Raw genomic sequence first — 12,765 nt, forward strand, 5'->3', positions numbered from 1 at the left:
TAACAACTCTCCTCTGTAACGCTATTTGGAATTGAGAGTGAGTTAAAGAAATGCATGACTCATGTTCAGGCACATGCAGTTTGGTGATGCAGTCAAATTAAAATTGCACTTGTTTTGAAGGGTGTACAAAGTAAATTCGATTCTGAAAGTTTAATTAGAGTGATTTTTGTTTTAAGTGAGAAAAATTTATGTTGAGCATGTGCCGCGTCCTTAGACGGCAGCTCGTAAGTCCGCTTCACTGCGCTGCGTGCTTCCTTGGGGCAAGGAAAAGATGCAACGGCTACACGAGTGGCAAGTTTGTATGCTGCTTTGTGTATTTCCACGCTTTGACAAGCATTCATTGGCTTTCTGCAGTGCAACCGATCCGCCATGTTTCAGATGGTTTGTTCAGAAATATACTGTTATAGTATAATAAGAGTATATAACAAACACTGGGGATACACTTTAATTCTTTTTTGCAGCTCCCATAAACGTGACTCGCACATCCGCAGGTCGTCCTTTGGCCGCATCCCTTGGAAGCACATAAAATGAGCATTGCGAATGCCGCGTCTATTGCTTCCTTGTCATACAGGAGAGCCTGTAAAAAAAGAGCGATAATTATGTAAAAGGACAGTGCCGCCTTACAATTACTGTGCTGAAGTGAGTGCCAACAAAAGCTGCACTTAAGTATAAGGCTCATTCTTAAAAGGTGTTAAAGGGGTACTGACACGAAAAATTTCAGTTGTTTTTTTGCGTCAAATGCGAGGCCAAGCCCTCAAGAGCCTATAAACAAAAGTGCTAAGCGCAAGTGCACCCTGAAAAAGTAATTACAATATGTTTTTAAAAGCTAGTTTCAGTTCCTACTGTACCCTGATGTCACAACATGGTATGAGCTTCTCGTCACGTGCTTGCACAATATATAGCGACGTTTCCACGGCTGCTCAGCACCGTGGCTCCGTTGATGACGCACAAGCGGCCATTTTGAACGTTTTGCTGACGCACAAGTGGCCATCTTCGAATTTTTGGTACCTGACGTCATCACAATTAGTACTATAGCCTGACATCAAGCTAGTGTCGGTGTCGGTAGGTGCGCCATGGAAAAAGTTACTTTAATATAAAAATAAAATATCTGATCAGCCTTTCCTGAGCTTCACACTTGCTCAGAGGCGTCTCTGCATACAGGAGATTTGTATGGCGTAGTAAACTCGCCTTCAAAAAAAGGCGTCAGTACCCCTTTAAGGGCCGGTTACACACTCAAGTCAAAAGTTAAGTATAAAGTTGGTCCTTGAATGCGGCAGTTAGTGAAGAGGAAAAAAAAACTGGGGGCAGCTACGTACTATTGGCGCGAAGACTGAGGAAACAAAGCTGGTGGCGTTCCCCTCCTCCTCACCCTCTCCACTCCTTGCAATAGTGTACTATTAAAGAATATGCTATGCTTCACCATCTCCCCTCCTCCTCACACTCACTTCTGTTTCCCTTCCCTTTTCCATACTATTGGGCATGAGGCCCACCACTGGTAAAGCTGGCGCCACTGCCAGCGTGACAGACATGATCAGCAGTAGCGTTGTCTGCTTAGGGAGCACCAACATGTGCTGAAAACAGTATTTCTGAATAGCACCTGCGCTGTAATTTTGACTAAATGAGGAGTTCTCCCGCTTCACCTGAGCACTTGACAACACTTGAAAGCACAGCAATATGAAAACGTGAGCTTAGTAACTTCGTAACGTACTCGTTAATATTTCGGAACTGTAACTGCTGCCGGCCAATTCGTCTGTTGAGCACCTATTTAACGTATAGGTGTGGACGTATTCACTAAGAGAGGCAATCTTTACGATGACAGCTTTGAAATGCAGCTGTTGCTTAAATTCCACAAGAAGTTGTGGAAACTTCTCCTTACAGTAATCTGTGCGGTAACTTTGTTTTCAAAAAGAAATGTGCTTCTTTCGATTGGCAACTGTGGGTACACGTTTCTGTAGTTATTAAATTTTTCCACGAATGAGGCTGATCTTGAACACTTTCACATAAACGCTTGCAATTCTCGCGGCAATTATACAGGTTGTGATGTCTTCTTTACGAAGAGCGTTGATGATAAAATCTTCTTTTGTGCAGTCACACTGCGAAAAAAGTTCGGCAGATCTCACGCCTTGTGGGAATCAGTTCCATGCAAAGCAGTCAGCGAGTAGCTGTCCGTGCTGCATGTTTTGGCTTTGAGCCAAGGAATACAAATGTAAAGCTTATTAGACTGCTTGAAAAGCAGAGCTAACACTGGAACCACCATTAAAATCCCGACATGACGCCTGAATCATAGGAGTATATAAGTATGCCTTGTTATAAAATTAGATAGCCAGCACTGCAACCACAACTGACATTGCACCGACATTACACCTGCGTTGGGTTTTTTTTCCGAAATCAGTTTCAAGACCTGGCGTAGCTCTGCGGTAGAATACCTGACTGCCACGCTGAATGCCTGGGTTCGATTTTCTGCTGGGGTCCTGATTTTTAATGTTTGAATTCGTCAGGTCAACGCTGCTGAAATCGGTTTTAATTAACGCACTCGCATTTAAATTACCAATGTCTGTTCTCGCCGTTTCTGGGTTGATATATACTGTCAGTCACCCGTGGCACATACCCGCATACTGCAGCCTGTGGTATACGGGCGAGTACCGCACGTATGTGGAGGAAAGAGTTTGACGACGTACGCGAAAGGATTTTCACATTATTCATGTCATGACTAAACTATCATGTTCGTCAAATTCTCTTACCCTCCGATGCCAGTTTTGGCCTACACTAAGTTAGAACACCAGATGTAGGCGGCTAGATAGATAGATAGGTAGATAAGTATACATAGAAACGTTCAAAGTGCCTTTGGTTCGCTAAGAAATGCTTCATATTTAAAATGGCTTTACCATGTGTCACGCAAGTTAGAAGCCATCACATCTAACTGTCCAGGCGACTTTAGGTAACTATACCCTTGCCAAGGTACGATAAATTAGTCCAACTTATTCTCATTAAATCTGTACTTCACGTAAAATTGTCATTTGGGCTAGAAGTTTTATGTAAATATATAAACATCAGCTTCATAAAATTGTTACTTGGGATTCCTGCAGCAATAATGCAGTGATTAATATTTCTGACCATGAAGTAACGGCAAAAGTAACGTCCGTTACTTTTTTCCGGTAAATGTAATGGTAACACGTTAACTTTTTTAAGAGGTAACGTAGGGCGGTAACGCGTTCCTTTTTTGTTAGCGTAACGGGTAACATATTTAGTTACTTTTTCTCAGTAATGCCTACAACACTGACAATTATTTCTCGTATGATCCATTTATTTATACAGACAGACCACTGTAAGAGTATATTTCTTTTGGTGAATTCCATTGGCAGATTCGGAGCACTTCCGGTAGCAGTTTTCCTGCTCCATTCAGAGCAAGTCTGTTCCATTGGCGGATTGAGAGTGCTCCCTGTATGTTTCATTGGCAGATCTGGAGCAGCTCCCCCTACTCCGCGAAAAGCGCCGGATTCGACCTGAAGTCGCAAGCTCCCAGCACGTGCGCGCAGAGCGTGGCGTACCACATGCACGATGCAATGCGCTGTCCGACCGCACCCATTCTCTCCCCTCGCGCCTCGTGAAGGTGAAAACGGCGCAAAACGCAAGGAATGCTGGGCGCTTGCGAAGCAAATGTGCGCTAGCGCCCCCTACCATTTGCTCTGGCGGGGCCCTCGTGTTCCATTGACAGATTTCCTTCGGTTGCTCTCCGCCGGAGTGGAGTGCTCCGGCACAGAGTTTGTCGGCCACTCCGAATCCGCCAATGGAATTCACCATTCAGAAGCGTGAAAATCTGGGCCGGTTAGTTCATGTTTAGGTGCGAGGAAACCAGCGAAACTCAAAAACAAGGACGATAGAAGAAGGCGCATTCAAGCGCACACCATCGCCGGAAACGGTGTGTGCTTGAATGTGCCTTCTTCTATCGTCCTTGTTTTTGAGTTTCGCTGGTTTCCTCGCACCTAAATTCACCATTACGGATTGCCCACATTTCATGCAAGAAGATTGTTTGGGGATACCCCATGCCGGCGACCGCTCACAAGGTGCACTCACTGTACAATTTATGTAAACAGATAGCGCCTGTAAGCAACTCTGTGCTTTCTTCTCATCCAAGATTATTATTTTGATTGTAAAAACTTCTTTCGTTTGAAGGTATCCACAGAAATGTCCGTTAGGGCTTCCACGTGATGTTTTTCATAGAGCGCCGATAGCGAAACCTATGAGGAGTGCACCGGCATTATCCTACCTAGAACGCAAGTGCAGTGCATCCGATAAGAGGATGACTCCATAACTCCTCGCCTCCAATACTATACAAGACTGTTATGCTATGCTTTACACTCTCCGCTCCTCCTAACATCACTCCTTACCCTCACTTCCTTTCCCACCTCGTATTATACTATACTATGCAAAGCTATGCTATGCTAGGAGCTGCTTGGCACATATCCACTTTTTGTGGCACATACCTGTAGAGTTTTTGCTAACACCTCACGGTGGAACTTCTTTCACAAGTAACCATCGAATGGCTTCTTTGAAGGAGTTTATTGCCTCACGAATCAACCGCCCCAAAAATTTTTTAAATCCGTGCGTACGAGCGGAGTTAGAGATCTGTCGCACGCTGTAATTGCTTTCTCTCTCATCCCAGCGAGCGCACTGGAAGCTAAGCAGGGGAGGGATGGCACAGGGGAAAGAAGTTACATCATCTACACGTCACGACTTGGTGCACGTTTTCTTTGTTTTCTTTTTCCTTTCGAACGCATCGTGAGTGCATGCGCAGGCACGTGGCAGCCCCGTTAACTATGCAGCTGACGATGCTCAAGTCAGCTGACAGCCCGTGAATTTGGGTATATGGCATAATTTGTAGAAAGAAGAGGGAACGATTTCTAGCTGACTTTCAGAATTAATGGTAAATTCCAGGCCTTGTGCTGCGCTATAAGGTTTGGCTCGCGTGCTCTCACGAGCCTCGACTACCGATCGGCAGTGTTTTCTAACCATGCTGAAAAAGTGTTTCAGGGCCCCTTTTAAAGAACTTCGCTGTTGAAAAAAAAGGAAATAGCAGGGGGACAAGCTAGGAGAGTGCTGCCCTCACTTGTTCCTCTCCTAATTCTTTTTGATAGAGCCAAGTCACCAAAGTATTATGGTTTGTTTAGACGATGATTGCCTAGCAGGTAAATGCACGCACAAATACAGCAGAGGAATGAGCAATTATGATAGAGTTAAACAGAGTGACTGTTGATATGAGGCTGCTAGAAACCTGCTTTCACTTGTGGAGCTGATGTTCAGCCCTCATTTCTGTGGTTGGTGCATGAAGACTAGGATTGTGTTTCGTTCTATCTAGCACAACTGAACAACCTTGTACCAGTGCATGCACGTGGCCCTGTTTACATGAAAGTGTGTTCACCTTTGCAGCTCGCAGATGTTGAACGGCTGATGGCGCAAGGAGAATGCCAATATCTTCCTTGTACATTTCAAAACAATTCTTGAACATGTAATTCCCGTCCAGAAGTGTTACGTCCTTTAGTCATCCTAGTGTGTTGCTCCTGAAATGCCAATAAAAAGTACAATGTGAAAATTTGCTCTGGTGTCAGACATTATTCAGACTGCATGTTCAGACTCCAAAACTTTCATATTGACCAAGCATATTCACTGAACCAAGTGTGCAAGGTGTCCAAGAACAATTAACTTCCAAGATTAGCAACATTTCAGTCCATAATCAGAACAGGCATTCCAACTATTTCTCAAGGTCGTGAATTAAAACCATGTTTTGTGTTAAATTTGACAACAGCAGCATGCTTGGGCACATAGTGCATGTTGATGTTGGGCAGCAGCTCGTTATGCGCAGTTTTCAGCAAATCTTTAACATTAATTTTTATGCACATGGCTGTTCAGCGACAGTGACCATACGTAGTAGTGTAATAGGGTTTCACTGGAGAACAACGGATGCCCCACAGCGGTGGGGCTGCAGATGTTTACAGCCAGCCACTTTTGTGATGTGCAGAATGCTGAAACGAGCAAATACATTTGTTTTCTCAACAAGGCCTGTGCACTGATTGATTGTGCCACTTAAAGGGACTGACAACCAATTTTTAGGGCACCTATCTTCTTTAGCGCAATGGAAAGCTAACTGGTAAGAGTGTCTAGCCATGGAATGGTAACGTGGAAAACGCCGTGAAACATTTTTAATCAGAATTTTTCTATCTGCGGCGAATATGAACTCTTAAACACACTTGACAATACATGCTGCAAACAGTGAATGCGAGAGCGGTTTGTGTTCGAGCGCGACGCTTTACTGTGCATGTGTGCACTCCGCGCCCATGTGCCACGGCTGGACATGGGCCACTGGCGGCTGCGAAGGCAGCGCCGCTTCTCACCATGCAACTCCTTTTACCTCGTAGGCAGCACAGAACTGAGCGGGGACAGATAATAATATGCATACTCTAACTCTGAGGACCAATTATGGCGTGCATGACAGCATCAGACTACGTATACGTGCAGAAAAGTGACCGACTTCATAATCCAGCTTCAAGGCTCTTCCGCTAGGCTGCGCGACATAGTGGTTTTTGTTACTTTTAAGCACTGTTTAACGCAACGCGAAAAGGATGCTGGAATCTGTCACTATATTTCACGGTCTTTTCATGTGTACCAGGATTTAATAGCACGTTCTGCCCAGTTGTCGGTCCCTTTGAAGGCCCCCTGACAACGCAACTTCAAAGCCAAAATCTTCTGTGTTCCATTCTCCCGCATACATAGGTAACTCAAACCATGTATTGCTGGTGACCGTAGTCTTAAACACATTTTAATATGACTTTAAAGGAAGCGCAAGTGCCCGAATTGGCGACAACTTGTGACCTCATTATCAGTATGATGCATTTAGTGGCTACTCAGGCTCACTGATAATTCACCTGTTCTACGAGTATAGTCGACGTCAATGACGGACAAGTTTGCAGGGCGCACAATGAGGGCTATCGTCATTCACCTCTCTTGCTTTATTCTTGGGCTGCTTTCTAGGTGCTTCTGGATGCTTACGCCAGTGGTATTTTAAACATTGCAAGATATAAACAAACATTCAAATAGTGGTGAGGTTTTTTTTGTTCCCGAGGGGGACTGTGAAATGGGTGCCCTGCTGGCAGCTGTACTTTAGTAAACAAAATTCGGCAGAAGCTCCCTCGTCAAGTCACCAGCTCAAGAAACTCAACCATCTGAACGGAATGGAGTCACTATTTCAGCACTTTACTTCTTCTCATGCTGGTAATAAACTGTTTGTATCTAAAAAAAAAGTATTTGGAAAAGTTTCCAAGTCACTGTGGTATGTGTGTAAGGTGATTATGACAGTGCACAGATTCATATTCGTTGTGTGACTGTCAGCTGATTATCTTGGAATATCTCTGCTAGGTACACAACAGTGAAGTTGCTAAACGAAGTTTGCCACCTAAACATACGGAATGAAAATAATGCTTATGGAGATTAGACGCAGCAGTCTATAATAGTACAACATATGTGTCACTGCTGCTGGTCCTGGAACAACTGTAACATAAGCATTACAACAGCTGTAACTTGCAACAGTATAGTATAATAACAGTAACAGTCACGGAACTTTCAGTTGGCAGCGAGCATCGCCTGCCTATGTTACAACATGCTCAGTGTTGACATGAGCTGCGTGACAGTGTGTATCGCAAATTTTTTTTTTTTTCTCCGCCATTGATGCCCTAGCTGAGCTGTGTGCCACAAATCTAGCTAGTGGTGACTGCCATCTGGCAAGCGGAGTTGCTTCAGCTCATCGCTGCAGTCGGCAATCTTGCTCTCGCTATCCACTCAATCTTCAAAATTGGATAGCGCAAAATTGAACAGGTCCTGTGCATCTGTGTTCTTTCTAAGTCCTGTTCGATTTCCCGTTATGCAATTTTGAAGATTATGAGCCAACTAGCCTATCAACGTATTTTGTTTGTTATCCACCCAACGCCCGCAGGATCCACGTGTCTGCGGCTGTAGCTTCACCCCTGGAGACACAGACACTTTGCCTGAGTTTAGGCTGATCGGTGATCGTTCTCATATACCTTTTGTTTGTCCGCATGCTTTTGGAGATGATCACTATACAAGAGAATATAATAAGAACAGCTGATAGTGTGGCAGCACGTTGCAGAGCAGATCTCAAGCACACTCCACACACTTGGTCTCTGTTGTCTGACGGCGCGTGCTCGATGGAGCTTGACCTGTCGAGTGCACGTGACGGTTGGCTGTTTGACAAGTTGAGGAGGCAAAGCAGGGTCGAGGAGGGTGTCACTATAATTGCTTGCAGCTGCCTTGATATGCAGTGCATGGCTTAATTCATGGTGCAAATGAGATCATGATGTAGCCTAAATTCTTACAAAATTTCACAGACAGTTTCAGGGTCCCTTCAAAGTCAAGTTTACTTGGCTCTTATCCTATTCGAAATTATCTTCGTGAATACTTTGTACAATGATGAGGCTGACATGTCTAGTTTAAATTCTTTCATGTCTCCATTTTTTGTATTAGTAAAACATTGGCGTTTTTCCAACTCTCTGTTACATTCGAATTTTTGCATCTTGCCGTATGACCGTATGCGGTACGACGTCACTCTCTGCGTACCTTTGCAAAAGAAGGCGGCTGAATGAACGGCTTGGGCACTCCACGCAAGCATGATTCATACTGTAAGACATGTTTCGGTACATAAAACTAGTACAAGTAATCGCGAAGTTAACGAAACATCGCCCTGCGCACTGTTAGAATAAAATGATAAGTCGTTCTTTAGCTGTTGTTTACAAGTACCAGGTTTTCAAACGCCCCAGTCGGTCAACAGGATTATTCATTACCGCAGTACAACGAATCTAAGAACTTGCCTAGGATTAACGATAAGGGAGTGCCCTTACTACTAGTTGATGAGATAATATCAGTAGTGGTTATCACTTACGCAAAGCCGAACATTGGACGACTTGCTGCAAGTTAACCATGTCGAACTGTAGCGACTGTAGTGCATGAAAACGCACGATCAGTTCTTCCGCAGCAAATTTTTTTCTCCTCGCGCGGCGATCGTGGATGAGCCTCTTGTGCTGCAGTTCGAAATGTTTATCACGCTCCGAATCCACAACGTAAGAACGGCAGCATGGCTATATTATCACAATTTGTTATGTAACAGGTACGCTGGCATTTGTGGCTATTACGCGCGACAGAGACTAGCGAAGCAAAACTCGAAATAACAGAGACGGCTACTTACTTGTGGTGGCAAGGCAGCGCATTGCAAGCACCTTCGCTCTGTTTCGCCCTCGACGTCCGTCAATCAAGCAAAGGCAGTACTAGACGTTCTCCGAGGCAGTCACGACGAAGTCGCTACGGGACACCGGTTCACGGACTACGCTGTCGAAACGAAAGCTGCACGACTCGCGGTCATCGTCGTCGGTACAGAGACTAGAGACGAACGCGCGTACATACATGCACACGTGGAACAGCATGGAACAGCCGACACCGGTCGGCGAAGCGGCGTTCCAGAAAGCTCCGCCAAGATGTGACGGCGCCACCATCGAAAATCCCTAGAGATTCTCTCCCTAGGTACCTAGCTTTCGAACACAAAAGGATTTTGTACGGGATATAGACGCTCGCCCCTCCCAAGCGCTTTGGTTTCGCGCGCGCTAAACGCACAGCGTGGCCAGGCATTTAGCAGTGCCACAGTCCCTAGGACAGTGGTTCTTAAATGGAGTTCCGCAGATCCGTGTTAGGGGTTCGGCGACGCCATCGCCCGCGAAAAAAAAAGTGTCTGGAGGCGAGTTTTGAACTATTTTGCCCTGTTTTGACCTATGACTCTAAAAAGGAAAAGTTGACAACCATCCGCTTGTAGCACAGAGCCACAAGGAAATCTATGAGGATTTCTCAAAAAAAAAAAAAAAGATTCTTAGTTTATGAATAATTCGTCTTGGTCCGGTGATATAACCCGAGACACACGCTTTTCCAGGGCGGTCAATCTACCAATTAACATCCTGGTTTGGTCGCATTCTGGTTAGCGCAATTCGTAAAACCACTATCCCATGAAGGCGTTGGTTTCGGTTTCGATCCCTCGACCAGGACGAAATTTTTCGTCAGCTAAGAAGCTTTCTTTCTGAGAAATCTGTAGGACCCCTTTGTAGCTTGGTGCTGCGGACTTGTGGTCGCCAAATTTCCCTTTTTTATACAGACTACTCAGCGATTCAAAACGAGATACTAGGAGCGCGTAGCGGCCGGCGATCTTCGTCGATATATTTATACACGCACATATCGGTGAATTTACCCATGCGCGCAGGAGGAATTCGCGCTTGCCCACTCTGGCAGCTAAACGAGAATGTTAGGACTTCCGTGGGTCCGCCGCGGTGGTATAGCGGTTACGGTGCTCGGCTGCTGACCCGAAGGACGCGGGTTCGATCCCGGCCGCGGCGGTCCCATTTCGTTGGAGGCGAAATGGTAGAGGCCCGTGTACTTAGATTTAGGTGCACGTTAAAGAACACCAGATGGTCGAAATTTCCGGAGCCCTCCACTACGGCGTCTCTCATAATCATATCGTGGTTTTGGGACGTTAAACCCCAGATATTATTATTAAGGACTTCCGTGGATTATTAAGGCAAAATTCTTACGCGTCTCACGGTTGAAAAAAAAAATATGGCGTCTGGTGGCGTCGTGAAAACGAATTGCACCAAAAGTCACGTGACCAAACGATGACTTCATGCGACGACGTGATCAATCACGTCGTGTGATTACGTAATGTGATCAGTTTTCAGTTGACATAGTCATGTAGTCAAAGGTGGATTGACTCCGCAGAACGAGCTAAGGTGCAGAAGGCTTCAGAGAGGATGAAGAGGTGGGAGTGGGGGGCCACGCAATCGATTGAGAACGTCGAGTTGACTCATTGAGTGTTTCGTGAATGTCACGCTTTCGCCTGTGTTCTCCTTAGTGTCAGGTACGGTACAGAGACCGTCAGTTTTGTAACTTTATTGTTAACATTGGTTTTGAAGCAACAGTTGAATAGTTCTGTTAATTATTTGTAAATAGTTATCTATCTAATCATATATGATAAGCAAGTACTAAGCGCTGCTCAGGAGAACAGTGAGCAATATAAAGTTGCATCCTCGTAAAGTGTACGCGTTGGTTTGTCAAGGTTTGGTACGAGTCAGCCCTACACACCGTGCTCGCTGAAAACATTAGGGAGTTTTAGCTTGTAACGTATACTTCTTTACGTTACCGTTACCGGATTACGTTTACCGTTTTACCGGAACTCGAGTTTTAGTACAGTTTTTTAGCTGCCCAAACGTAAACCTTTACGTACGTACGTAAACCTTTACGTTTGCGCAAACCACCAAGTGGTGATGATAACAGCATTTAAACTACATTTAATTTAGATAATATTGAATTACGCTGCGGCAAAATCATACGAGAGGTTTTTAGCGCGTGCAGTATCCCGGTATAAGCGAAGGTGTGTAGCAATACCAGGTTACCGGGCGATGGTGTCGACATCTTGTGACGTTTCGCGCAACCACAATCATGCACACGTTTGTTTTTGCTTAGTGTTCTCGAGGGGAAAAAAATGATTAAAAAGGCAACTCATTCGTAATAATGCCGCTGCAAGGCATTTACATTGGGAGTAGAATGCCCGATGTTTCTACAATAACAATTTTGTGCTCGCCTGGTACACCTTGGCCCCGCTAGAAGGCGCCACCTATCCAGCCTGTCAGCGTCTTTAGGCCTCTTACGTTTGCGGATTCGGTCTCTGATTCGGTATTCTAGGTCGCTCTAGGCTCGGTAATCCGGCTGAAATAAGGTGATCGTAAGTGGCGCTCGCACTTCGGCTTATTTTGACTCGGCGGCTGGAGTCTCCGCAAAGCGAATATCGCGAGTAGCCACGAACGAAGGTGGATTTGCGAGATAGGGCCGTAAACGTAAAGCCTATCCGGCGAGTAGTTTACGTTCCGTAAACCTTTACGTTCCGTAAAGGTTCGCGCATGCGCAGATTCCATCCGGTATCCGGTAACACGGTAACGTAAAGAAGTATACGTTACAAGCTAAAACTCCCTATTTTGTACACCGGCAAGAAGTTAGTTCGAAGGCTGGTCAAAAACGTTCCGAAACGCATACGTATAGGCGTACATGATTGTGAGCTTTAGTTATATACCGTTGAGGCTTTCGCTGTAGAAATCGGGACCTGTTGCCGACGCGCCGTTCCGCTATAACCATAGGTCGGCAAAAATTGTGGAGCTCACACAGACTCACTCATGAAATATATTTTGTCCTTAGAGCTGTCTCGGACTCAGGCTCACCAAAATTTTCCTCAACCGGACTCACTCGGACTCAGAGTCACTGAACTTTTTCTCAGCCGCACTCACTCGGACTCAAACTCACCGAAATAATATTCACTTGGACTCACTCAGACTCAGACTCACGGCTCTATTTGAGTCTGAGTGAGTCGACTCATGAGTCCGTTATAGCGTATAATTCGCTTTCTCGACCATGGTGTCAATGCTCTTTAACGCCAATATCTTGCATAATTGGTGCCCTACTTGGCGCCTTTTGATATCGTACCTTCAAATATGAGTTATCACTGGTTGCAATCCAGTAAAGACATTTTTTTTATTGAAAGATGTGCCTCACACGAAATGTAATTATCAAGAACTTCCTGTGAAAGAGTTTTCGGCGGGGGGAAGGTCAATCTGCTCCCCCCTCTCCATAACTCACGCCCTTATTAATAAATATTAAACGGGCGCATGAACGCTA

The 12,765-nt window shown here is 45.1% G+C and overlaps 1 long non-coding RNA gene across 1 annotated transcript; it reads right to left on the reverse strand.

Moving 5' to 3' along the window:
- Nucleotides 1-422: 422 nt before the first annotated feature.
- On the reverse strand, nt 423-9,627 carry LOC119377989 (uncharacterized). The gene is made up of 3 exons (XR_005180904.2): nt 9,251-9,627; nt 5,420-5,558; nt 423-577 (listed from the first exon to the last, which is right to left on the reverse strand). It is a non-coding gene; the product is annotated as an uncharacterized LOC119377989 (long non-coding RNA).
- Between the last annotated feature and the right edge of the window lie 3,138 nt (nt 9,628-12,765).

This window comes from Rhipicephalus sanguineus, unplaced genomic scaffold (assembly GCF_013339695.2).
Source record: "Rhipicephalus sanguineus isolate Rsan-2018 unplaced genomic scaffold, BIME_Rsan_1.4 Seq650, whole genome shotgun sequence".
Taxonomy (NCBI): Eukaryota; Metazoa; Arthropoda; class Arachnida; order Ixodida; family Ixodidae; genus Rhipicephalus; species Rhipicephalus sanguineus.